Below are 12,455 nucleotides of genomic sequence, written 5' to 3'. Positions count from 1 at the left end.
CTTTAACCTTTGCCATTTTTACTATGATGTGTCTTGGTGTGGACCTGTTTGGGTTCAGCTTGTTTGGAACTCTCTGCACTTCCTGGGCTTGTATGTTGATTTTCTTCGCCAGGGCAGGGAAGTTCTCAGTCATTATACTTCAAATACATTCTCGATCTCTTTCTTCTTCTCTTCTCCTTCTGGTATTCCTATTATGCGAAGAATTTTGTTGTGGTTGATGTTGTCCCACAGGTCTCTTAAATTATTTTCATTGTTTTTTATTCTTTTTTCTTTTTGTTGTACCAAGAGGGTGAGTTCTGCTATTTTGTCTTCTAAATCAATGATCCGATCCTCTGCTTCATCTAATCTACTGGTGATTCCTTTGAGTATGTTCTTCATTTCAGTTATTGTATTCTTTAGTTCTAACTGGTTGTTGTTGTTGTTGTTTTATTTCTGTGTCCTTCTTTATGTCCTCCTTAAGTTCCTGAAGCATTCTTTTCATCAGTGTTTTAAACTCTCCCTGAAATGTTGGATACCTCTGTTTCATTTAGTTCCATTTCTTGAGGTTTCTTCTGATCTCTTATTTGGGACATGTTTCTTCATTCTGGCTGTTGCTTTGTGATGGCTTCAATGTATTAGATACATCAACTAAAAAGAAAAAAAAAGGTAAGAAAGAAAAATGAAAAAGAAAAAAAGAGGAAAAAAAAGGAAAAAGGAAAAAGAAAAAAGAAAAAAAACGGGGGACTCTCTCCTTGTTTTCATCTGCAGACCACTTGCTCAGAAGTAGAGAGATTCTGGGAACTCAGCACCAGCTCTTTGGGGGAAGGGCTTAGTGCGTCATGCACCGACCTCCCTCTAGACTTGAAATGAGCTTCCTGCAATTAGCTGCTGTGTGCTCTGGAACTGTGCTCACCACCAAAAATCCTCACAGGTTTTTGCGGGCTGTCTGCTCCAAAAAAAACCCCCCAAAACTCCTGTGGCCTGTGGAGGTAGGAGCTAGGCACCAGAGGCTCCGGGTGCCCCTGGCAACACAGCTCTAGGTGGGTGGGCCAGGCCCCCAAGGCACCACAGCCTGTGGTCAATGGCCCCCACCAAGTCAGAGCAGTATGCACTCATGTATCAGCAACCAGCCCTCACAAATTTGCCAAGAAAGCCTGGCTGAATCATGCAGGCACACAGCTCACAGCCCTATACTCCCAGAAAAACTCCCAGTCTCAGTCTGTCCCAATCAGCCGCTCACAGATCAGGTTGAGCAGCCTGAACAGCCAATCGCCACCCAGACAACTCTGCACGTGCTGTGCAGAAATTGGGGACTAAGGCGAGTCGAGCACTCACGGGTCTCAATAAGCAGTCTGTTGGAGTTGGAGCACGCCTGCCAAGTGTTTCCCTGGTTACATATCACAAGCAGTGCGGAAGGTGGGGATCCAAGGCCGCATGTGCACGCACGCACGCACACATGCACACACGCAGTCCTGCACCAATTCCAGCAGACCAATGCAGTCCCAGACCTGAGCCTCTGTGGGAGCACCGAGCTCTGAAAAAATGGTGCCCTCCTGTGCACTACTCGTGTGTAAGCTCCACACCAGGAGAACAATGGTCCCGGAAACCTCCAGCTTCTGTGTCAGTGACACTCAGAACAGTCCTTCCCACAGGCTCCTGGGCCCCGTTCACTCAGCTACTCCCTCCACCAGGAGCTGGGTGAGTATTCACCAGCGAGTGAGTCAGTTTGCCAGCTCCACTGGTTCTCAAGCTGCCCTCAGCCTCAAGTGAGTTGAGCAAAGAGACTCCTCACTAATTTCTACTGCCAGCTGTCATAGAACTCTTTGCAGCAAAGTATTTTTTTTTAGCTGAGCCACCCTGCCACCTGTTGGTAGCTCAACGGCAACTCAGCTCAGGCTGGGACTCGAACCGCTGTTGCTCAGAGCTCAAACAATTGAGCGATCTCTTAACCAACTGAGCCACTCAGCCGGCCCCCTCTTCGCGGCAAAGTAACTCTGGGTTGGTGAGCTCGGTGTGGGGTCGGAGGGTCACACCCCCAACCGGAGAAGCCTCCCCACTGCTGAGGTGTCCCTCACGGGGTTTGCCCTCTCTCGTCTCCGCCCCTCCTACCAGACTCGACATGGCCTCCTCTTTAAGTCCTTCATTTAGAGCAGCGGTTCTCAACCTGTGGGTCGCAACCCCTTTGGGGGTCGAACGGCCCTTTTACAGGGGTCGCCTAAGACCATCGGAAAACAAAAGTATATTTACATTATGATTCATAACAGTAGCAAAATTACAGTTATAGAGTAGCAACGAAAATAATTTTATGGTTGAGGGTCACCACAACATGAGGAACTGTATTAAAGGGGTCACGGCATTAGGAATGTTGAGAACCGCTGGTTTAGAGGTTCTGTTCATCTAGTGTTCAGGGAACTTCCGAGGTTGAATATCTTATAAATTATTTGTAATTTTGGTGTGATCCTGGGAGGCAGTCAGCACAGCGTCTGTCTACCCCACCATCTTACAGGAAGTCCGGTATTTCATTCTTTTTGTTGCAATTGCACAAGGAATTGTTTTTTTAATTTCTTTTTCTGAGGTTTCATTGTAAGTATATCAGAATGTAATGGACTTTTGTACATTGATTTTGTAGCTGGCAAATTGACTGTATTTGTTTATTGTTTCTAATAGCTCTTTTGGTAGAGTCTTTAAGGTTTTCTATATATAGCAAAAATTGATCATTTAACTTCTTCATTCCCTATTTGGATGCCTGTTATTCCTTTCTCTTGCCTGATTGCTCTGGCTAGGACTTCCAATAATATGTATTGGAAAAGCAGAGGTGATAGGGGACAGCCCTGTCATGTTCCTAAAGCAGAGCAAAGCACTTCAATTTTTCACCATTAATTATGACATTAGCTGAGGGTTTGTCATATATGTTAAGGTATTTTCCTTCTATGCCCATTTTATTAAGTGTTTTAATCACAAATGGGTGTTGTATCTTGTCAAACGCTTTTTCTGCATCTATTGATATAATCATATGACTTTTGTCCTTTATTTTGTTTATGTGGTGTATCACATTGATCCGTTTGCATTATTTTGAACCATACTTGTGTCTCTGGGATGAACCCCACTTGGTTGTGATGCATAATCTTTTTAATGCATTGTTGAATTCAATTTGCTAGAATTTTGTTCAGGATTTTTGCATCTGTATTCATCAGAGATATTGGTCTGTAATTTTCTTTTTTGTGTGTGTTATCCTTACCAGGTGTTGGTATCAGGGTAATGTTGGCCTCATAAAATGAGTTAGGAAGTATTATCTCTTCTTCATATTTTTGGAAGAGTTTGAGTAGGACAGGTATTAGATCCTCTTTGAATGTTTGGTAGAATTCACTTGTGAAGCCATCTGGTCCTGGACTTTTGCTTTTGGGAAGGTTTCAGATGAATGATTCAATTTCCTTACTGTTGGTTGGGCTCTTTAGATTTTCTAACTCTTTGCGATTCAGCTTAGGAAGGCTGTATGTTTCTAAGAACATGTCCATTTCTTCTAGGTTATTGAATTTGGTGGCATATAGCCTTTCACAGTATTCTTGGATAATCCTTTGATTTCCGTGGCATCCTTGTTAACTTCCCCTCTTTCATTTCTGATTTGGTTTATTTGTGTCTTTTCTCTTTTTATCTTAGTGAGTCTAGCCAAGGGTTTGTTAATTTTATTAATCTTTTCAAAGAACCAGCTCCTTGTTGAATCATTTTTTTCTATTTTTGTTCTCTATTTCATTTAGTTCTGCCTTGATTTTTATTATTTCCTTCTGTTGACTTTGGGTTTCATTTATTCTTTTTTTCTAGCTCTGTAAGGTGTAACGTGAGGTTATTTATTTGGGATTTTTCTTGTTTCTTGAGGTAGCCTTGTAATGATATCAATTTCCCTCATAAAACTGCTTTCGCTGCATCCCAAAAATTTTGGTAGGATGTATTTTCACTCTCATTTGTTTCTATGTATCTTTTAATCTCTCCTCTTATTTCTTCTTTGACCCAGTCATTTGTTAAAAGTAATGTTTAATCTCCACATATTTGTAGGTTTTCCTGGTTTTTTGGTGTTTTTTTTTTTGCAGTTGATATCCAATTTCACAGCCTCGTAATCAGTGAATTTGCTTGGTATGATTTCAAACTTCTTAAATTTGCTGAGGCTAGGTTTATGTCCCAATATATGCTCTATCATTGAGAATGTTCCATGGAAACTAGAAAAGAATGTATAGTCTGATATTCTAGGATGAAATGCTCTACAAATGTCATTTATGTCCACTTCACCTAATGTGTCATTTAGGGCTGATATTTATTTATTTTCTGTTTGGATGATCCATCCATAGTTGTCAATGATGTATTTCGGTCCCCTATACTATAACTGTGTTTTGGTCAATTTCTCTCTTTAGTTCTGTTAGTAGTTGCTATGTATATTTCAGTGCTTCCTGATTGGGGGCATAAATATTGTTGGCTATTATGTCTTCTTGTATAGTCCCCTTAATCTTTATATAATGTCCATCTTTGTCTTTTTTTTACCATTTTTATCCTGAAATCTGATATCATTATATCTATACATGTTTTTCTCTGATTAGCATTTGCTTGGAGTGTCAATTTCTACCTTTTCACTTTGAGTCTATATTTGTTCTTATAGCTGAGATATGTCTCTTGTGGGCAGCATATGGTTGGATTTAGTTTTTCAATCCAATCTGCTACTCTGTGCCTTTTTACTGGTGATTTCATTCTATTTACATTTAGGGTGATTATTGATATATGTGAATTTCCTATAATTTTATCTTTGGTTTTCCAGTAGGACTGTGTTTCCATTATTTCTTTGCCTTTTTTTTTGCTGTCTATTATTTCAGTGTGGTGGTATTCTATGATTTTCCCCTTTTTTTCTGCTTTTATTATGTTATACATTTCAGTTCTGGATTTATTTTATGTGGTTACCATTAAATTTATGTAAAGGAAAGTTGCATATTTAGAGTATTCCATTTTCTTCAGCAAGCTTCCTTTCTCCATTCCTGTGTGCTGTTTCAGATTCTTACTCTCTCCCGTTTTATGTTTTTCTTCTTAAAAATTATCCCTGTTTATGCTGTGAGTTGATTCTGCACTGCAGTAGCAAGTTGTCTTTTAGTTCTTTTTTTAATGTGTTTTTTCTTCTTCTTTACTCTGTATATTATGTTTAAGTGTATAGTGTCTTTTTGGTATAGGGTTTGCTATTTCCTCCTCCTGTCTGTGTGTACATAAAACTACTCATGATTTTGTGGTCTTTTTTTTTTCAGGTCGAATAGCCTCCTTCAGTGTTTCTTATAATGCAGGTCATGTGTTAGAAAATTCCCTCAACTTCGGTATGTCTGGAAAGGTCTTTATTCCTCCTTCATATCTAAAGGATATCTTTGCTGGATATATTATTCTTGGCTCATAATTTCTCTCTTGCAATAGTATGAATATTTGATTCCACTCCCTTCTGGTTTGTAGAATTTCTGCTGAAAAGTGTGATGATAATCTAATGGGCTTTCTTTTGTAGGTTACCATTTTCTTTTCCCTGGCTGCCTTGAGGATTCTTTCTTTGTCATTAATTTTTGACAGCTTCACTACATTGTGCCTTTGAGAAGTCCTGTTGGGATTGAGGTAATTAGGTTTTCTATTTGATTCTTGGATTCACGATTCAAGTTCTTTCCACAAGTTTGGGAAGTTCTCATTAACTATTTGTTTGAATATACTCTTTGTTCCCTTCTTTCTTTCTTCTTATTCTGGTATGCCCATTATTCTTATATTTTTCTTTCTGTTGGAATCAGGAAGTTCATATTGAGATCTTTCATTTCTTTTAACTCTCAAGTCTCTTTCTTCTTCGATCTGTGTCATTTCCACATTTCTGTCTTCAATGTCTCTGATTCTTTCCTTCATCTGGTCAGCTTTATTACCTAAGTTGGCTATTTTAGTCTTCATTTCTTTTATTGAATTCTTAATCTCTAGAAAGTATATTTCGTTCTTTTTTAGAATTTCAATCTCTTTGGTAAAATGTTCATTTTGGTTTTTGATTGTGTTTCTGAGTTCATTAAGCTGCCTGTCTGTGTTTTTTTGCATCTCGTTGAGTTTTTTCAGAACTGCAATCTTCAATTCTCTGTCATTTAAGTCACGTATTTCCATGTCTTTAAGTTCATTTTCTGGAGACTTTTCATTTTCTTTCTGAGCTGCCTCGTTACCTTGGTGATTCATGACAATTCATGAATTATTATTTCTCTTCTTAGGCATCTGAAGGAGTGGATTCTGCAACAGGGTGGAAGGAAGAGGTCTTTCTTTTGCTTTCCAGTAGGTGTTGGTAGAATGCTTTATTTTCTCTCGTATTGCAACCTTTTATTCTATCTCACACTGTAGTGTTATATTTTCTCTGTACCATTCTGGCTTCTCATACAATGGGGGGATTCCCTGGAACATGGGCTTATTTTCTGTGAGCAAGTCACCTGTGTCTCAGGGCACCACCTCCGTTGGGGGATGTGGAGAGCTTCTGAAATTCTGAAGCTCTTCCTGCAACAGATTCAGGTCCTATGTGTTTCAACATAGTGCTCTGTTTACCCCTTCAGGGATCCGCCCCGATAGGTAGGGGCAGGGACTGGGTGGGTTGTGAGAGGTGACTCTGAGCAATGTTGGTGACCACCAACACAGCCAATCCTGCACCCAAGGCTCCCTCCTTTTCACTGCAACTAGTTGGGCCAAAAGTCCATGGCTGTAGGGCTTTAGTTATCAGAACTGCCAATATTCTGTTCTTTTGATGTGACATTGCTACCATTCTGCTTTTAGTACTAGGAGGGTGGGTTGAGTCGAGCTGTGGGAAGGTGGGGTGGGGTCGGCTAGGCTCTGTGCCTATGTCTTCTGTCTTCTACTTGGCAGTGAGGACTTAAACTACCATATCATCCTTTTCCCCTCAGTCTTTGCTCTAAGTTTTTGTTGTGAGCTTTGGGTTCAGCATGTTATATGTTGATCCCTCAAGTGAGACTGTGGGCCATAAGGGGATTGCTATCAGTCCGAATTCTTCCCTCTGCTGACTGCTGTAGCTCTGGCATGCAGGGAGCTTGGAGCTCCAGTCTGCGTTCTGTGGCCTGTGTGGCCCATGTCTCCATACTTCCATTTTCCCTCCTCCTCCACCCACCCAATTTGTCCACCTTTCAGTGATTTTAATTGCACGTCCCTTAGTCTTGCCTGTCTGTTGTGCGTGGAGTCTTTGTGAAATTATAGATGTTCAATTTGTTGTAAGTTCCAGGGGATATTTCAAGAGGATCACCTCACGTCACCATTTCTATGATGTAATAAGTTCTTGACTTCTTTCTGTGTGACTTAGTTTGCTTAATATAATAATCTCAAGACCCATCCATGTTGTCACAAATGGCACTATTTCATCTTTTCTTATGGCAGAATAGTATTCCATTTTTTATATACCACATCTTTATCCAATCATTTATAGAAGGACACTTTCATTGTTTTCATGTCTTGGTCACCATAAATAAAGATGCAATGACATCAGAACACATATATCTTTACAGATAAATGTGTTCATATTTTGGGGGTAAATACCAGGAGTGGGGTTGTTGGGCCATATGGTAATTCTATTCTTAATTTTTTAAAGAACTGCCACACTGCCTTTATTTCCACTGAATGGTACCATTAGCATCTTGGATCCTGGAGAGCCACTCTCTACCTTTTAAAACTCTCTCTCAGGCATGAAACCAATCCAATTTTGGTTCCTGTTGGCCCACATGGGATATAATTCACTGAAGTTTAGTGAATATTATGGGATAAACATCAAATAATAAAATATATAGAGAAGATTAAAAGTCTAAAAACATCCATGATTCTAAAAATCTGGCATTGAAATTCCAACAGAATAAGCTCATCTTCATATTTTATAGGAACTGTGCCATTGGGGGTATCTACACTTCATCTCAAAAGGATGAATGTTCTTTATTAGCTTCTTCTACATGCAAAGAATCATCTTTCTACTCAGCCTCCATGAACTCCACCCTTGACTTTTTGACACTATTTAGTGGGCCAGGCAAGAAGAGTCAATTTCTCATGCTGCAAATCAAATAAGCCACTTACCTTTCAGTTCTGGGGTTTTTTTGGGTTTTTTTTTGAGAGCTGCCTTTACCTCAGTGTATATTTGACAACAAGAATTGCCTTACTTTAAGAAGTCAATGCTGAAAGAAGAGGTCCGAAATGACTGATTAGGTAAACACTATGCATACTGCTTCCCATGATCACACAAAAATTACAAATAAACATTGAGTAATCAACCTCAAGAATTATCTGAAGACTAGCTGAACAGAGCCCCTATAACAAAGGATATAAATAAGAGGCCACATTGAGACTGATTGGAGGAATAGAGATGTGAAATGAACTGGCCCCAAAACCACAGGTAGTATTTCAACACCAGAAGGGACACCTCTGTGGTGAAGGTTCCTCTGAAAGATGGAGGGGTCCCAGCCCCACAGTGGGCTCCCAAGCCCAGGGGTCCTGGGCTGGGAAGAGGAGTTCCCACAATGTTTGGCAGTGAAAATCAGCAAAGACTCTGTCTGTCCATCCCAGTGAGATGGAAAGCAGCTGGAAACACAGATGTCCTCTTAAAGGGCCCACACAAAGATTCACTCACTTGCAAACACTCATCTGGTCTCTGGTGGAGGGATGGAAACTCGAGAGGCACCAGAGACACATCAGGAAAGACTGAGTTGTGTAGCTCTGAGGCAAGGTCTGAAAAGACAGGATCCATTTTCTCTGTATAGAGCTTGATACATATGTAGCCTACAAGAGGGCATCATCTTTTCTATGCTGAACCCTTCCCAAAGGGCAAATCTGAGACCATACTGGTATGGTAAATTCCACATGTGCACACCACCTTGGCCATGCCCTGGGTCCCCATACCACATTGCTAGTACTTCATTACCAGGAGCACTCCTGGATTCTCTGCACCAGCTCAACTGCCCGACAAGCTGCAGAAGTCTTTTATAGCAGTGAATAGCCCACGGTGGCCCAAGTAACTTTTGAGGTTGTGCAGTGAACCACAAATTGTACTGCAACCTCTCTTTGGTGGCTCTTGGGGATCTGCCAGCCTGATGTGAATGGTGGTTGGCTGCAGTGTTCTCAGGGTGTTTATAAAGTGGTCACAGGCTAAGCACTGGCCAAGAACTGAATCTGCATTAACCTTGTAAGTCTAACAGCCATGCCTTGCGATTCAGTGGAACCCTGCCATGGCCAGCTAGTGTTGCAGTGGGAGAGGTACTCTCAACATTAACTCAGCCAGCCTAGCCTGCAAAACTAAGGAGCTCCTAGTAATGGTTGAGCTCCTGAAATGGCTCCTGTGGTATGCTGGTATGTGGCAATAGGACTAGAGGACCTAGGCCTATTGCTAAGATGCCCCAGGCACAATAGTTGTGGTAGCTAATATCGGTTCACAGTGAAGCCACCCCAACATGCCTCCAGGCCTAAAAGAGGCCTGGGACCTAAAACCAACCACATATAGGTTTGTAAATCCTACCAGGTTGCCCCTGGCTGGTCAAAGGCCTGCATGGAGACCCTCCCAAGAGACACCAATAACAACACTCCCAGTGGCTAGACTCAGACCACACCAGAGCACTGCTTGACTAGACACACAAGCGGCATGCCCAAAGGGTGGTCTCAACAGGCACAAGAGCCCACAGAAGCAAATTTCCCTCTGAAGTGTCACCCAACGACACAGCAACTCATACACTCTGGGCATACACGATCCTCAATCAGTGAGCCTGGGAGTCAGTCCCACCAACTAAAGCACAAAAAGCAATCAAGATTCAACTACAACAAGAGAATACACACAAAAGACACTCTTAGAATACACACACAGGTGATTGGGAGGCCGTGCCACTGGACCACATAGAACACCTACAATGTAAGTCCACCCAGCAAAAACTGAGAGGCATAGGAACCTACCAAATACATAGATGCAAACACAGAGAGCAGCCAGAATGAGAAAACAAAGAAACATGTTCCAAGCAAAAGAACAGGAGAAACCTCCAGAAATAGAACTAAATGAGATAAAGGCAACCAACCTACCAGAGACAGAGTTTAAAACACTGGTTATAAGAATGCTTAAGGAACATAGCAAAAACTTCAACAAAGAGTTTCTAAGCATGAAGAAAGACATAGAAACCATAAAAACATGACTCAGAAATAAAGAATACAGTAACTGAAATGAAGAAATTACTAGAAGGAATCAACAGCAAATTAAATGAAGCACAGGATCTAACAGTGATTTAGAGGTCAATGTAGCAGAAAAAACCCCAATTGGAACAAAAAATTAAAGATGAAATGAAGGTAGTAAAAGTGACTTTTGGGACAACATCAAGCATAAAAACATTTACATCATAGGAGTACCAGAAGAAGAGAGGGCACAAGGGATCAAGAATCCACTTGCAGATGTAATGACTAAAAACTTCCCTAATCTGGTGAAGGAAATATACATACAAGCCCAGGAAGGACAGAGTCCCAAACAAGATGAACCCAAACAGGTCCACACCAAGACACGTCATAATTAAAATGGCAAAGTTTAAAGACAAAGAAAAATCCTAAAAGCAGCAAGAGAGAGACAATGTGTTACTTACAAAGGAGCTCCCATAAGACTATCAGCTGACTTCTCATCAGAAACTTTGCAGGCCAGAAGGGAGTGGCCAGAAATATTCAAAGTGATGAGAAATAAGTGCCTACAACCGGGACTACTCTACCTAGGAAGGCTGTCATTTAAAATTAATGGAGAGATAAAGAGTTTCCCAGAGAAGAAAAAGGTAAAGGAATTCATTACCACCAAGCCACTATTATAAGAAATGTTAAAATAACCTCTTTAAGCAGAAGGTGAAAACAAAGAAACAAATAAAGGTAAAAATATGAATAATAAAATGGCAATAACTATGTACCCATCAATAATCAATTTAAATGTAAGTTGAACAAATGCTCCAATCAAAAGACTAAGGGTAGCTGAATGAATAAAAAAAACAAGACACATGGGCCGGCTGAGTGGCGCATTGGTTAGGAGTTGGCTTGGGATGCCACCTCTGAGCAGCAGGGCCCTGGTTTGGATCCCACATGAGGACCAGTGATGCTGAGCCCTCTACAGCTAAGATACTGAACAACAGCTCAACCTAGAGCTGGGCTGCTGTGAGTCACCGGTGATGGCATAGACTGCAGTGGGGCTGATCGGCAGCAGGCATGAGCTTTCATGAGCTGCTGTGAGCCACCGTGAGCGGCCGTCCAATGGCTGGCGAGCGACTTCCTCACCTGGGAAGAGTGCAGTGATAATACTAACATGGGCAAGTGAAGCGACGTCCTCCACAACTAGACTGAAAAACAAAAGGACAGCAACTTGTCTCTTCCCCTTCCCTGATTCTCCAATGCTGTTCCCTTCCCCCAATTCCCCAATAAAATCTTTAAAAAACACACACACACAAGACACATTCATATGCTGTCTAAAAGAGGCCCACCTCAGATCAAAAGACACACATAGACTGAAAGTAAAAGGATGGAGAAAGATATTTCATTAAAATGGAAATAAAAAAAGCTTGAGTATCAGACAAATAGACTTTAAAACAAAGACTATAATAAGACACAAAGAAGGACAATATATTATAATAAAGGGATAAATTTAGCAAGAGGACATAACCGTAGTAAACACTTATGCACCCAGCATAGAAAAAAAATATATTAATTGACCAACCTAAAGGCAGAGATTAAAGGGAACACGCTCATAGTAGGGGACTTTAACATCCCACTGACACCAATGAACAGATCTCTCAGACAGAAAATTGACACTGAAACAACAGCCTTAAAGGACACACTAGATAAGGTATATTATATTTATTGATAATTTTTAGAGCATTTCACTCCAAAGCAGCGGAATATACATTTTTTTTCAAGTTCACATGAAATGTTTTCCAAGATGAACCACATGTTAAGCCACAAAACAAATCTCAGTAAACTTAAAAACATTGGAATCATATCAAGCATCTTTTTTGGCCACCCTTATATGAAACTAATAACCAATTACAAGAAAAAAAAGCCCTGAAAAAAAACACAAACACATGGAGGCTAAATAACATGTTACTAAGTAATGACTGGGCCAACACTGAGATCAAGGAAGAAATCAAGACACCTTGAGACAAATGAAAATTAAAATACAATGACCAAAAGCCTATGGGACACAATGACAGTGAAAGCAGTCCTAGGATGGAAATTCATAGCAATGTAGGCCTGCCTTAAAAAAAAAAAAGAATCTCAATTAAACAGTCTAACTTTACCCCTAAGGGAACTAGAAAATGAATAGTAAACAAAGCCCACATTGAGTATAAGGAAGGAAATAATAAAGATCAGAGTAGAAATAAATGATATAGAGGGGAAAAAAACAATACAAAGGATCAATGAAACCAAGAGCTGGTAATTTGAAAAGAGAAACAATAGTGACAGAT

The sequence above is a fragment of the Hipposideros armiger genome, unplaced genomic scaffold (genome assembly GCF_001890085.2).
Source record: "Hipposideros armiger isolate ML-2016 unplaced genomic scaffold, ASM189008v1 scaffold_409, whole genome shotgun sequence".
Lineage (NCBI taxonomy): Eukaryota > Metazoa > Chordata > Mammalia > Chiroptera > Hipposideridae > Hipposideros > Hipposideros armiger.
Note: the sequence above shows the minus strand (reverse complement) of the source record.